The 14,117-nt window shown below is 34.9% G+C and overlaps 1 protein-coding gene across 1 annotated transcript in view; it reads right to left on the bottom strand.

Annotated features, from left to right (window-relative positions):
* LOC114656143 (anion exchange protein 3) overlaps nt 1–14,117 on the bottom strand; it is a 313,389-nt gene that overhangs the window by 234,724 nt on the left and 64,548 nt on the right.

Genomic DNA, 14,117 nt, shown 5'->3' with positions numbered 1-14,117 from the left:
CTGTTAACTACTGTACATAGTATTAAAGGAAAATATACAAAATATATGTTTTGTTTGTGGTAAAACACTCTATGAAAATTTTCTGAGACCTTATTTTTGCTTCAATAGCTTATACCTTTTAAAGAAGACATTTAAACATCCAGCTACAGCAAACTGGAAAGGTGTTAGTGTTAAGTAGGTATACCAACTACATAGGAGCTACAATAAATCAAATTATGAAATGTGTAAAGTTGAGTTTATTTAAATTCAGTACAGTATACTTTGGCTACCATAAACAGTCCATGGGGGACACAGTGAGTGCAGATTTTATTATAGTCTGAGATTTCCTCAGTGGTATCTGACTTTTACCTCAGTGGTGTCTGACTTGCACATAGACAAATAATTTCCCAAGTACTGTAGGATTTGAAAGGCTCAGTGACAGATTTGCATCAAGAAACACTGTGACCTTCTTGGTGTTGGATGAAAGGTTGGAGTGAATACATTAATAGCATTTTATTCCTGATATACAACTCTATCTTCTGATATTTCTTCCAGCTTAATCATTCATCTCTGTATGTATCACTTTCTCCAATACTTTGTTGCTGGGACATGGAGCCAATAGAATCAACATCAGACATTAGGTAGGAACCAGTGTTAAATGGGATTTTCATCCAATATAGGGCTAAATAACAAATGTTGCGTCAGTTTAGAGCAGTCAGTTTGTATGCCTTCCAAATAAGGAAGAAAAATAGAATAAACCCTCTCAGAAACATAAAAAATATAATCTATAAGCTGTCAGTGACTCAGTTAAGAATTAAATCCAGCTCTCTGCAGCCATGAATTGGTCCACAGTTGTGTTAAATTTATTGCCAGCCTACACACCGTAAAATAAAATTAAAAGCTGAAACGCAACTGGTCTTATGAGGGAACGTGCTTAAAAATGCTTGACTCAGAAGTGTATTTGGTCATATTGTAATATCAAGTGATCATCTTAAAAGGGTCTAAATGAAACAGTGTTTCTTTCTTCCTGGTACTACTTTGGCCAGTATGTTCCAGTGTTTCCCCTATGGGAAGAAATACAGTACATGCTGGGTCCTAGAACAGAAAAACACTTTTATAGCTGCCACCAATCTGAAGATATGCATATGAGTATCCTACACCCCAAAAATGGGCACATCCCTCTCCTGAACTTTCCCCTCAGGCTTTTGAATTATGTTGTTTAAGGATTATTGCTTCAAAATGGAGCAGTCCCTAAACAAACACATTTCTTTTTAACTAGATTTTCTAATTCATAGTTATTTTAACAGTGATGATTCTAACTGAACTCAATGTTTTAATTGCACTTTTCTGTTACATTTAGTAGGACTGAGTTCTATTCAGCAACTTGTAGTTGGTAGAGCTGTATTCTGCCTCTTAGAGTTCCTGTTGGAAATCTGTTTCAACATGGAGGACTCTAAGCGCAATAAATAGATATGACACTTAAGGATAGATATGCTGTGGAGGTTGCTATTCATTACCATGCAGAGGCAAGTCTCTTGTATGTAAATTGTCTCTAGTTTATGAAAGGAATAACAGCAAAATCCTTAAAACTCTGAGGCTGAGCAAAATCTTGGCTAAGTTTCACAGCTCTGGCTTATTGTAAATTCAAATATCAATCAAACTAACTAGGAAAGAAGAAATCCAACTGAAAATAGATTCTAGTTAAAACCAATAATCGGGATCTGATTAAGAGATGGGCGGCACGGTGGCACAGTGGTAGATCTGCTGCCTTGCAGTAAGGAGACCTGGGTTCATTTCCCGGGTCCTCCCTGCATGGAGTTTGCATGTTCTCCCCGTGTCTGTGTGGGTTTTCTTCGGGTGCTCCAGTTTCCTCCCACAGTCCAAAGACATGCAGGTTAGGTGCATTGGCGATCCTAAATTGTCCCTAGTGTGTGCTTGGTGTGTGTGTGTGTGTGTGTGTGTGTGTGTGTGTGTGTGTGTGTGTGTGTGTCCTGCGGTGGGTTGGTGCCCTGCCCTGGATTGGTTTCTGCCTTGCGCCCTGTGTTGGCTGGGATTGGCTCCAGCAGACCCCCATGATCCTGTGTTCAGATTCAGCAGGCTGGAAAATGGATGGATGGATGGCTGATTAAGAGATTGTCCCTCCTTAAACTGAACTGAGTAGTCTAGCATGCCATTTTATATTACTTCTAATTATTATTCAGCACATAAAAATAATGATTATGATATAAAAGACGTATTTATAAACTGAAAGGAGAAAAGACTTTTAGGTCACAGTAATGCTGGCAGGGGGTGGAGGTCAATCTTATAAAACTATTTTTGGCCTGTGTGCATAGAACAGCATGGTCTGGTTATATATAGCAGAAAAATAACTTTGCTTAAATCCCTTTCAATATGTGACATTTTCAGTTTATTTTACAATCCAGCCAGCATTGCTGTCGTACAATATCTATTCACTGTGACCTGCATGCCTTGGTGTCTGACTTGCACATAGACAAATAATTTCCCAAGTACTGTAGGATTTGAAAGGCTCAGTGACAGATTTGCATCAAGTAACACTGTGACCTTCTTGGTAGAGGATGAAAGGTTGGAGTGAATACATTAATAGCATTTTATTCCTGATATACAACTCTATCTTCTGATAGTTCTTCCAGCTTAATCATTCATCTCTGTATGTATCACTTTCTCCAATACTTTGTTGCTGGGACATGAAGCCAATAGAATCAACATCAGACATTAGGTAGGAACCAGTGATAAATGGGATTTCCATCCAATATAGGGCTAAATCACAAATGTTGCGTCAGTTTAGAGCAGTCAGTTTGTATGCCTTCCAAATAAGGAAGAAAAATAGAATAAACTCTCTCAGAAACATAAAAAATATAAACTATAAGCTGTCAGTGACTCAGTTAAGTATTAAATCCAGCTCTCTGCAGCCATGAATTGGTCCACAGTTGTGTTAAATTTATTGCCAGCTTGCACACCATAAAATAAAAGTAAAAGCTGAAACGCAACTGGTCTTATGAGGGAACGTGCTTAAAAATGCATGACTCAGAAGTGTATTTGGTCATATTGTAATATCAAGTGATCATCTTAAAAGGGTCTAAACGAAACAGTGTTTCTTTGTTCCTGGTACTACTTTGGCCAGTATGTTCCAGTGTTTCCCCTATGAGAAGAAATACAGTACATGCTGGATCCTAGAACAGAAAAACACTTTTATAGCTGCCACCAATCTGAAGATATGTATATGAGTATCCTACACCCCAAAAATGGGCACATCCCTCTCCTGAACTTTCCCTTCAGGCTTTTGAATTATGTTGTTTAAGGATTATTGCTTTAAAATGGAGCAGTCCCTAAACAAACACATAAAGAAAAGATCTGTTCCTTTTTTGGCCTCAGATTTCTCTCTTTCATCACTATAAAGGGCCTATTATTATGTAGTAGCAGAATCCTGTTCTTTATAAAAACGGACAGAATATGAATTACAATAAAAGCACAATACTGATTAAAACATTTGAACTAATATTTATTATTATATTGCCATAATAGTACAAATACCATTGAAAAAAGTCTCACATAGTATTTAAGATGCTACTTTTTTGTGTTATCACTTTTGCTATGTATACAGGACAGGACAAGAGTAACTAACAAATGCGTTTTCTCCTATGCATCTACCTCTTGATAAACTCACTTACTCTTTATTTTAGGGAGCCAGTTATGCGTGTGTGTGCATTATTTTAACAGACAGCAAGGAAAGCAGATTTTTTAACATTAAAATCATGTTCGTATCATACTGCAAAGATGCAACTATACAGTCAGACATTGAACAAGTAATACTGTGGCAAAGAAAATTAACTTTCAAAAGACAGCATCATTTTATTAAAAAATGCATAAATTTTGCATACAACTTGCATACATTTCTGCTGGTAAAATGCCATAGGCGCCACAGATATCTGCTAAAAATACTCCTTTGCCTGTAGTGTGAGGCAAAGGTTTTAAGCCAGGGAATTATGATTTTGAAATCTTCCAACACGTATGACTCATTTTTCCTAAGAGTTTGGGTAACAGCTTGTCAAAATAACCATAAATGAATCAACTGTATAATGTCATTATTTAAAGTAGATTATAATGGCCTTCCAGTTAAGTGTGTGCATTTAATATATTTGAAATGCAGCATATAAATACCCAATAGGTGAATGGTCCCTAATAAATGACAAATTTGGGCTATATTAGTGGAGGTCACACTATTAATTTTATGTTTACCAGAACAGTGAACTAGAGAAGACTTTGAAACAGAACCCATTATACACATGTAGTGTTAAAATTAATCTCTCTTTTCAAGAAGTTTTATGGGCACACCGCTACACAGCACCAGAGTCAAGTGTGCAGCTGGGGGACTGCATTGTGCATTGGAAGAAACACCTAAAGGCCTCCTCTCTCATCCCATTGAGGACAGCATGCATATATAAAGAATAAGAGCAATCTCTTAGAATCAGGTTACTAAATTATTAAAAACAATGTTAACTCACCCTAACATCAGATACACTGGTGTTACTAAATCAGTTCTATAAAGTAACTTACCTATTTGTGTACAAAACAATAAATAATGCTTTTGAGGGGTTTTCGGAATTTAAAAATATTAGGAATGTCATAGGTAAAAACAAAATGCATAAAATAAATATCCAGAATAGCAAAGATTAGAAGTGCTGTCTCTCAGCTCCAGAAGCCTGGTTTGGCTTTTAATTTTTTCAGTATATTTGGTTTATACATACTCTCTCTCAAATTAATAATTTGCTAAGTTAAATGGCAACTCTAATTTGGTCTGGTGTAAGTGTGCACACACATGTGGTTTGAGATAGGTTTGGCATTCAGAGTTTGCAGCTGCCATGTGTTCAATTACTACTCCATCTAGCCATAACATCATATTGGATAACAATATTAATTACCTTTTAATCATTTAGTTTTTACTTTGTTTTAATTATTTTGACATGATCTGTTACATAATTAAATTGGACATGATTTTCACTGAATTATAAAATACTATCCTACAAATGCTTGTTTTAGCACATTGGGCCTCGTTAGAAAGCAGGAGTATAGTCCACATATAATATATATATATAATAGTCCACATCACAAAACAAACTAACTGCACTCATTGCTCCATCTCAACAACTTAAGCTCTTTCTGCAACTTTTGCCCTCAACTTATTTTCTGCTGCTGAATTCAGTGTGTTTGCCCAAAGCAGCTATTTTAAGATCACTAGTAGTTTTACTGGTGTCCAGAGTCCCCTGAACCCTAACCCTGCTGTCAAGAAGTTAATGGAAAGAGGGGTACTCACAACTTGTGAATAGGCAATAGGGCCCCAGTTCCTTCTGGGTATTCTCTATTAGCATTATTCAACTTCATTACCATGAACAAAAAGCAAACAGATCTTTTCATTGGGTTAACATGAAATTTTACATCATTTAATATTTATATTTCTTAACGACATTTCCTTGAATCCCATGAAACCTTCACTATATTCCATTATTAAGCACTCCAATCTTAATGCCTGCACAAGACTACTCCTTCTCACTCGTACTGGTGAACTGAGTGACTTTCCTTCCACTGGTGTGGATATTTTTCATACAAGTCTGTAAGAGGACCTTCCTAAACTTGACAATCAGACAACCTGCCACATGTATAGCTTCATTATTAATTCCATATTTCCTTGTTTCTGTTTAATTTTTAAATGGATTTTTATAGAAACATTATTAAAACATGTACATGGTCTGCAAATTCAATGTGTTTTAATGGTCCAGCAAGTGGCATTAAAAAAAAGTGCTAAGAACAACTTAAAATATTCTGTGCATTCAATGCATTTCCCCCATTGTGAAAAAATGCATTGATCGATTAATAGAATATGCCAAAATGTAAGTAAAAAGTAAGACCTCATTTGATAAAAGTGTTTTTTTGGGGAGGGCCTGTATATATTTGTAACTGTACTCTAATTACAATAGTTTGTCGCCATTTATATATTACTTTTAATTAATGTCTGTTTCTAAATTTTTGCCGATGTGGACCTCAAACATTGTCCATAATTCAACACAACAGCAGGTTTAAAAAGTATCCAAACTGAAATTATTCTGTCAATTATTTATACCCAATGGACTTCTCAAAAATCTTCATCACTGCAATGGTGATATATTAATTATATGTACTTCACCTGCAACTCTTTATGACAAGTTATTTTAATGATTAACCTTGTTTTCATTAGTCAAAGGAAACACCATTAATCAGACAGGCCATGTCTACCTCCTATTAAAGTACTTGTATGGATTTTCAGCTAAGAATATGTAAACATTGCTAAAACCTGCAGACTTTCAGTCTCAGCTCACTTCAGTTTATACCACTTTATGACATCTTTTGAAATGACTTTCAGTTTAAACTCAATGGGTTGTAAATGAATTAATGATTTACCCACAAATCAGCATAGAAGTACATGTGTTTGACTGTTCCGTTCTTTCTACTATGTCAAACATACTTTTAAAATAGTCCCTTAACATGTGACAAAATACAGCCTTTGGTTTTCCAGCATTATTGGGCTGTTATCAATACAGTGTATGCTTCAAACATGGAATTGGCAATCCATCCAGTTCTTCCTTTTCTGAAAACACTTGCTGTAACTTGGAGTTTCTAGGAACTGAGCAATTCTAGCCACATAGTGTATAAAGCAAGAATCCCACCCGGAATGGAAGACCAATCAACAAGAGGGTACAGTTTACTCATTTGTGAGAATTTACTCACACCATGATTTCTCCAATCAACCTAATGTATGTTTTTGGGATGAAAACCTGATTGCCTAGAAGAAAAGGCATTTGGACAGAACATGCAAGCTCTGCACAGATAGTTACTAAGCTGGCATTTAAACCCTTTCTGTTGAAGCTGTATGCCAGCAGCACTAAGCAATGTAACCACTATAAACTGACAATACAAAATTAAACATTTACATTAATGAAAATAGTGCACTACTTCAGTAAGTTATCATTCCCACACTGACAACACCTCTCAGTCATCTCAATGACTTTAGAGAAAAACACTAAGATCAAGATTAAGATAATTAAAGGATTAAATATCAACACTACATGTTGTATAATAAAAATATGATGTTTCAAGCCATATGGAGTGGTGTATCTTACTGCGGTAACTCATTTAGAACTGTGTCTTTAACAGGTTGGTATAGAGTATTTACTGTATTAGTGAACTAATGCTACGTAAAGAAAACAAAACTTTACTAAACCTTTGCCACTTACACAGCCATAAGTGACAAGCAGATGCTCCTATTGGTAGCCCCCATTTATAGGGCTTTGCAAGTCTTATTAACACCAAACAAAGTGCTCATTACCATCTTGTTACACAGCAGAATCTAATTAACAGACACACTGTTTTTAAGTGAGGTATATAAAGATGTTTTCATTTGTTTAATTAAAAATATTTTGATTTCCTTATGAATATTATTTTCCAACTGAGTAACTAGTAATATTTTTAGATACTAAGGATTGTATAAGAATGCAACCAGATTGCCAAAAAAATGTCTCAAAAATCAGATGTTAAAATTATACATATTTTCTATTTAGGCCTTGAAATCTGGAAAGCTAAAATGAAACTATAAGAAATTTCTTTTGTTTACATGAACAGCATGGCACTAGTCAAAGTTATCACTTTCCAATGATTTCCTATTTAAAGCCTATCCAAGTTAGAAAAAGGGCAAGGTTATTTCCATACTAAGAAAAAATAAATGGAATATTCAAGGCATATCATTTTGCTTGCTCATCAGGTGTGTCTGTAACATCTTTCCTTTATTTTGTTCAGTGTGCATTCAGCCTTTGCTTATTTTTAGCTTTTGCATATGCAAACTCACACAACCCTTCACCTTCATTATCTAAATAGGATTTGTATTCTTATTTTAAACATCTCTAGAACATGTTCCCATGAACTGATCAAAAGGCAAAAAATCTTTTGATTTTGTGCTTTGCTCATTTTGCACAGTTTTGTTTGGTTCACATTTTAGATTGCTGACAACATGGATTACTGCTGCCTGCCTTGCACATACAGAGGTATTGGCTCAAATATGAGGATTATGGATATTCTTTACATGTCCACATTTTTTTTCAAGTACCAAGGTTTTTTTTCCATATCCTTAGGATATAGGCTAAGATAATTAACAACTCTCATCTGACCCAGCAAGAGTGCCCCTGTGACGAAAGGGGCAGATTCCTGCCTAGCGTTTAGAGCTACCAGGATAAGCTTTCACTCCCACAACCCTAAAATGGATTATGTGGGTTTGATAATAGATACATCAAGGGATAAACATTTCAGACTGTCACTCACAGTATTCAGTTTTGTGATTGTTCAATATTTTTTGATCTTTTTTCCATGTTTTTCATTTTCCATTATAGGGTGGAAAGGTACATGAAGCCTACACCAGTAGCATTGAACTTAAGGCAAGAGCAAGCCCTTTGTATGCCACACTATTGCAAGGCACATTCAAGCACTATAATAATACATTTTATTTATATGTGCCTTTTCCATGATGACTAGACTAACTTGCACACTTTTAGGAAGAAGGGGGAAACCATAGCACTCCAAGGAAACCCCACAAAACCATAGATGGAGCATGTAAAGTGATATAAACAGTAACCAGGCTGAAAACTGAACTCAGATTCCTGCACCTGTAAGGTAAAACTACTAACCACGTCACTTCCCTTTTAAGAATGTTTATGTAAGATCATGATTAACCTACATAAGTTATTTGAAAGAAATACATTTTTATTGATTACATATCTGAATTTTTTTTTAGCATATGGGCTTTGTAATATTTGTATCTCCTTCCACATACAAGACAGAAAATGAATCGCTGGTGTATATACACATTTCTAACAGATTTAAAATCTAAGTTTGGTCATCTAGTACATTATCATAACCTTTTTAATTTCCAGATCATTCCACTGTAAAAAAAGAGAGAGATTTGCAACCTTAAACTTTGTACTTAGCAATCCAAATACCTCTGTAAATTTTGAAGCAGGCAAAGAATAAACTAAACTTCTGCACTGATATACACCCACAGCTGTCGGCGCCTAAGAACAAACTTGTTCTAATTTAAGACTCCCAAAGACTGATTTACCACATACTATGTCCATATTGCTCACCTTTTTCCTGTGTCAACAGTGTTTTAGTCCTCTATGTCTCCCTTTTGTTTCTTCAAAAGTTCATTGCTCCTTTGTTTCTAGTATTCCAACCAAATAGTTATAACAGTTTCACCAGGGTCTCGACTAGAAAGATCTGGAAAAGGAGATTCCTCATCTCTTTTTAGAACAGCAGATGAAGGGCTTACACTTGAGACTTCATCGCGGCGGCTGTTGACTTCGGCCAGTGACAGCTGTGGAATGTGAACTTCTGTAACAAGACAAATCTGCCCACTGACACTGTGTGTCCGAACAAATGATTTGGATTTCAAGAATGCCAGTCATTTCTGAACACAGGATGGTCATCACCCAGAATGTTAGCTTCCTTTGTTGCTCAGATTCTGTTAGTATTAGTCACCGACAAGATTTTTTTAAGTGCAGTCAGAAGTTAACAATACCAGGGCCTCCTTTTGTATTTTATAGTCATTCTGCAAGCTGTTCATCATAACTGCATGAAAGATAATCTTGTTATATTGTAATTCATGTTTATGTAGGAGCTCAGAGGATTTGTTATTAAAGGAGTTGCCACATATAAATAAGGACAGGACACCATGTTTATGTCTTGATTTAAATTATCAAGACATGTTACATATATTACAATTTTGCTGTCTACTTCCATAACCATAAATAGACTACACATGAAATGTTATGCTCTGAGTGTACACACTCCAAAACCAAAGCCTAAACCCAGCCTAAATTTGATCAAATGTATGATGATATGCAATGCTGAGACATGAAGAAAACTCCACAAGACCATAATCATAAAGGTGACACAAATGGTACTGTGCACTGCCCAGAAGGAACTTAGTGGTCTTTTGGCTCTGGAGGTTTATTTTCCAGTATTCAGCTGGCTGCAGTTTTTGTTTTTTTTTTCTCCTTCCTGGCCCTCTGACCATAACATTTGTACATAAAGCTGAATATTTTGTTTTTCATTTCAATTATGTTAAAAACATTTTATAAATAACAATAACAAATAATTAGTTTTTCAATTTCTTTTTGTAACTATTTTAGTTGTTATTATTATTGGGCACCACCTTGAGCTACCTTCATGTATGAAAATCTGCTATATAAATAAATGTTACTGCTGTTGTAGGTGTTTAAGTGTGTTTGATGGTGGTAGGATGGATTAGTTTACAGTCCCGAGATGTTGCAGTTTTGACTCTACACAACACCTGGGGAGTATCTAATAATAATAATAATACATTCTATTTATATATCACCTTTCCCATACTCAAAGCACTTATTTAAAAAGCAAGGTATATGTAACATTAGGTACAAATAAACAACTTTGGGTACAACTAAACAGATAAACACAAACAATAAACCAGAGTAAAATACTAAAATTCAATACTATAAGAACAGCCTGAACAAATCACATAATTTGTGATATGACACTACACACAGAATCTCCTGAGCATCTGGACAGAGAGGTAAACTGAAAGGAGTTAAGTTAGGTTAAGTTAAAAACCTTCCTGAACAGATGAATTTTAAGTTGTTTTTTAAAGGAATGAATGGAGTCAGCTATCCTGATTAATTTCATGAGGTCATTCCAAAGTCTGGGGTCTATACAGCTGAAGGCTGAAGGTTAGTGTGGGGCAAAACAAGATTGCTAGAATCAGAGGACCTTAGTGGGCGAACAGGAGCATAGCGATGGTCACTGATGTAGTCCGGTGCAAGGCCATTTAAAGCTTTGTAGGTTAATAATATAATTTTATACTCAATTCCTGCCTGGCACAGGAAGCCAGTCGAGGCGAAGCAGGATGGGTGTTATACACTTACTGTTGATGGTTTGTGTAAGGACTCTTGCAGCAGAGTTTTGAATCAGCTGGATCTGTGATATAATATTAGAAGGGACACCTGCCAGTAGGGAATTACAATAATCGATGAGAGATGTGATAAAAGCATGGACACGTTTCTCAGCATTGGAAAAGGAGAGGAATGAGCGAACATATCTAAAAAAGTGTTCAGCTAGACACAGTAACATTAACCCTGTTTTTTTTGTGTTTCTGTTTTTTTGATGTAGTTTTGTAGTTGCTGCTCCTTTTGTAATAATTTTTCGTGTTTTATGTTTGACTGTTTGTATTAGGATTTTGGATTTTTGATTGTCGACTTCAGTCTGATTAATTTACTTTACTTTTCTCTAATAATGTTGCATATTTTCATTTTTGAGTTCAGAATTTTGGATTTGTTTTTTATCTTTATTTAATTTAAAACATTTGATTAAATAATTAAGAGTTATGTTTATAGTTAGTTTTTTATGACATTTTCTGTTCTGTTTGAGAAAATAGGCAGGAAAGATATTGCAAGTAGGACCAGGAGATGGATGAGACCAAAGCATGGTTGTTAATACGTGGTTGTTAATATACTAAATTAATCCACAAGTCCTAGCATACAAACAAAAAACAAAAAGTTGAGTAGGCACGCAAGACACATTAACTATCATTAGTTTTTTGTAAATGTAACTAAAAGTCTGGACAATCAGGAAGTATGTAATGCTATCTTTTATTCCAGTGTTTCATAAACCATGGGTAGCAACCCAATGTTTGTAATGAGTTATCGCATGATCATGTAATAAAGTTAGCTGAACTCATCCAAACGTGAATTCTGTGTTCAGTGATATACTGCCCTATATTTGGTGTAACAGTTACTTCGATACTATGTAAAACTAAATTGTTAATGCATCACAAAGTGCTGTCATTTCTATGGCATCAAAATACATTACCACAAGACACCACCTCCCCTCTCACAACCAGTAAAATAAACAAACTAAGATGACTGACAAATAAAGACACGTATAAGAAAGGGAGAAACAGACATGCTTGTGAGGTCAAGGGACGGTGGTGCTAGTTTGAAATGCTGAAATGAAAATAAGAGGTCAGCATGATGCACTTCAGTAGCAATGAACATTTCCAATTGGACTGTTTCCTGAATTATTCATTTATCATATCACCCACATAAAATATAAATAGTGTATACATTTTTTCAGAATAATTTAGCTACATTTTTTACTAAGTTCATTGAATTGTTAAATGAAAACCAGGATATGTTGAACTATTTGAAAATTGAAAGTGCTTTGTAGTGCTTGCTGTTAACATCACTCTTTTAGGTACCTTGCTGTCCTTCCAAGGATGTCTTGCTGTAATTCATATACAACTTTGGCCGGCTTGCTGGTTTTATAGGGTCCCCTATGGATTATTCCCTGTTGTGAATAATAGTTATTGTTTTGTAACAATATGTTTGCTTTCCACTTTTTTCTTTTAGTTATATACATGTAAGAAATGTGTTTGAAAGGAAACAAAAATATTTACTGTTTTTTTAATATATGGCCATTGTTATTTGTTTATTTATGGCTGAACTATTACTATGATAATTATTCTCTTCTTGGGTCCCAAGATGGTATTGATTTTCTTATTTGAGTCCACAGATTAAATAAAAGTTTAAGAAAGCTTGCTTTATACCTTCTGTGACCTCTTTTGCTGCAATATGTTCCATTTGTACATATACTTGTACAATGTCATCCAAATCACAAAATTATTTCAAGATATGATTCTATATATACAGAAACAGCTCAAAATAAGAGAACAGGACACAGAGAAAAATCAAAAAACGATTGAATTCATAAAAGGTTTCCATTTCCCCTTTCAGGCAATAACAATAAAATCTGTGTTCTTTTTTATTTATTATCTTGTTATTATTATTCATTTTGTAATGATGTATTAATTTAATTATTATCTTTGGTATATGTCCTGCTATAACGTCATCCAAAGAGCTGATGCTAGTATGTTGCCTTTACATAAGTCACCTGAAATCCTATTTATGGAAACCTCCAGTCCCAGTCTAACTGTTGGGACACTTAGTTCTCCAATTGTCTTCGAACCCTTTACTCTCCTTCAGCCATTCTGAGCTATTTGTGCATTTTGTTTTATCTTGTGGGTTTTGTTCTCTGCTGCATTTAGAGATAAAATTTTGCAAACTATGGATTTAGATCCCCTGGGTTCCTAGTGTTGGTGCTTATGGATCACTTTTCAGCTGTTTTGGATATAGACTGTTGGCACTTCTTCCATTTAGGTTCTAAAATATAGAGAATTTTACCTTCATTTACCTTTATTTCATGCTTTATTAGCCATTTCTTTTTACCATTGATTTTATCATAAGAGAAGCTTTTTTTGTGTTAATTTCTTGTTAAGTACCAAATTACAGTTTTGAGTTCATTTAATTAATTAGTGCTAAAAATGTGTGGTCCTTAATTAGTTACTTTAAATAAACCATTTACTTAATTAAATTTACAAATTCTATGATTCCTTCAGTTTTTCTGCCCTTCCCCACCCAAGAACCACAATGACTGATTTTTTGCACTGTGCGTGGAGACTTGTTTGATTCCGGATGAATTATATTTCAGACATGCATGCATCCCCTGCTGGACAAAGTCCTTTGAAAAAAAAAATCATGAATTAACTGAAATACATGAAATACAGTGGTGCTACTCCCTAAACAACTAAGTTTTGAACATCTTTCAAACAGGTTGATGTCCTGAAGAAAATAAAGAAAGTGATGGAGGAAAAGCAGCAAAGAGAGAAGGCTGATTTTGAAGTCAAAGAACAGACAGGGCTCCGATCAGATTGAGAGTCAGATTGAAGCCATCCTCAAAGCCAGAAACACATTTCCAAGTTCCTAATGCTAGCTTGTTTTAATTGTCACCAACTAGTTCTTGAAAACAACCTCTTTTTTATTTTTTTAATTTTATATTTATTTATTTATTATAGATCTGAAAGCCTGGAGTTGTGTAACTGGAAAAGAATGAAAAAGGGAAGAGCGGGGAGTTTCAGCTGCCTTACCAACTCTTATAAAGAGAAATTTTCAGTTTCTCCGAAATAAAGTAGATGAATTTCAAGCATTTGTGCACTATCAGGCCAATTACAA

This window comes from Erpetoichthys calabaricus, chromosome 8 (genome assembly GCF_900747795.2).
Source record: "Erpetoichthys calabaricus chromosome 8, fErpCal1.3, whole genome shotgun sequence".
NCBI classification, from domain to species: domain Eukaryota; kingdom Metazoa; phylum Chordata; class Cladistia; order Polypteriformes; family Polypteridae; genus Erpetoichthys; species Erpetoichthys calabaricus.
This window is presented reverse-complemented; position numbering and strand designations above follow the sequence as displayed.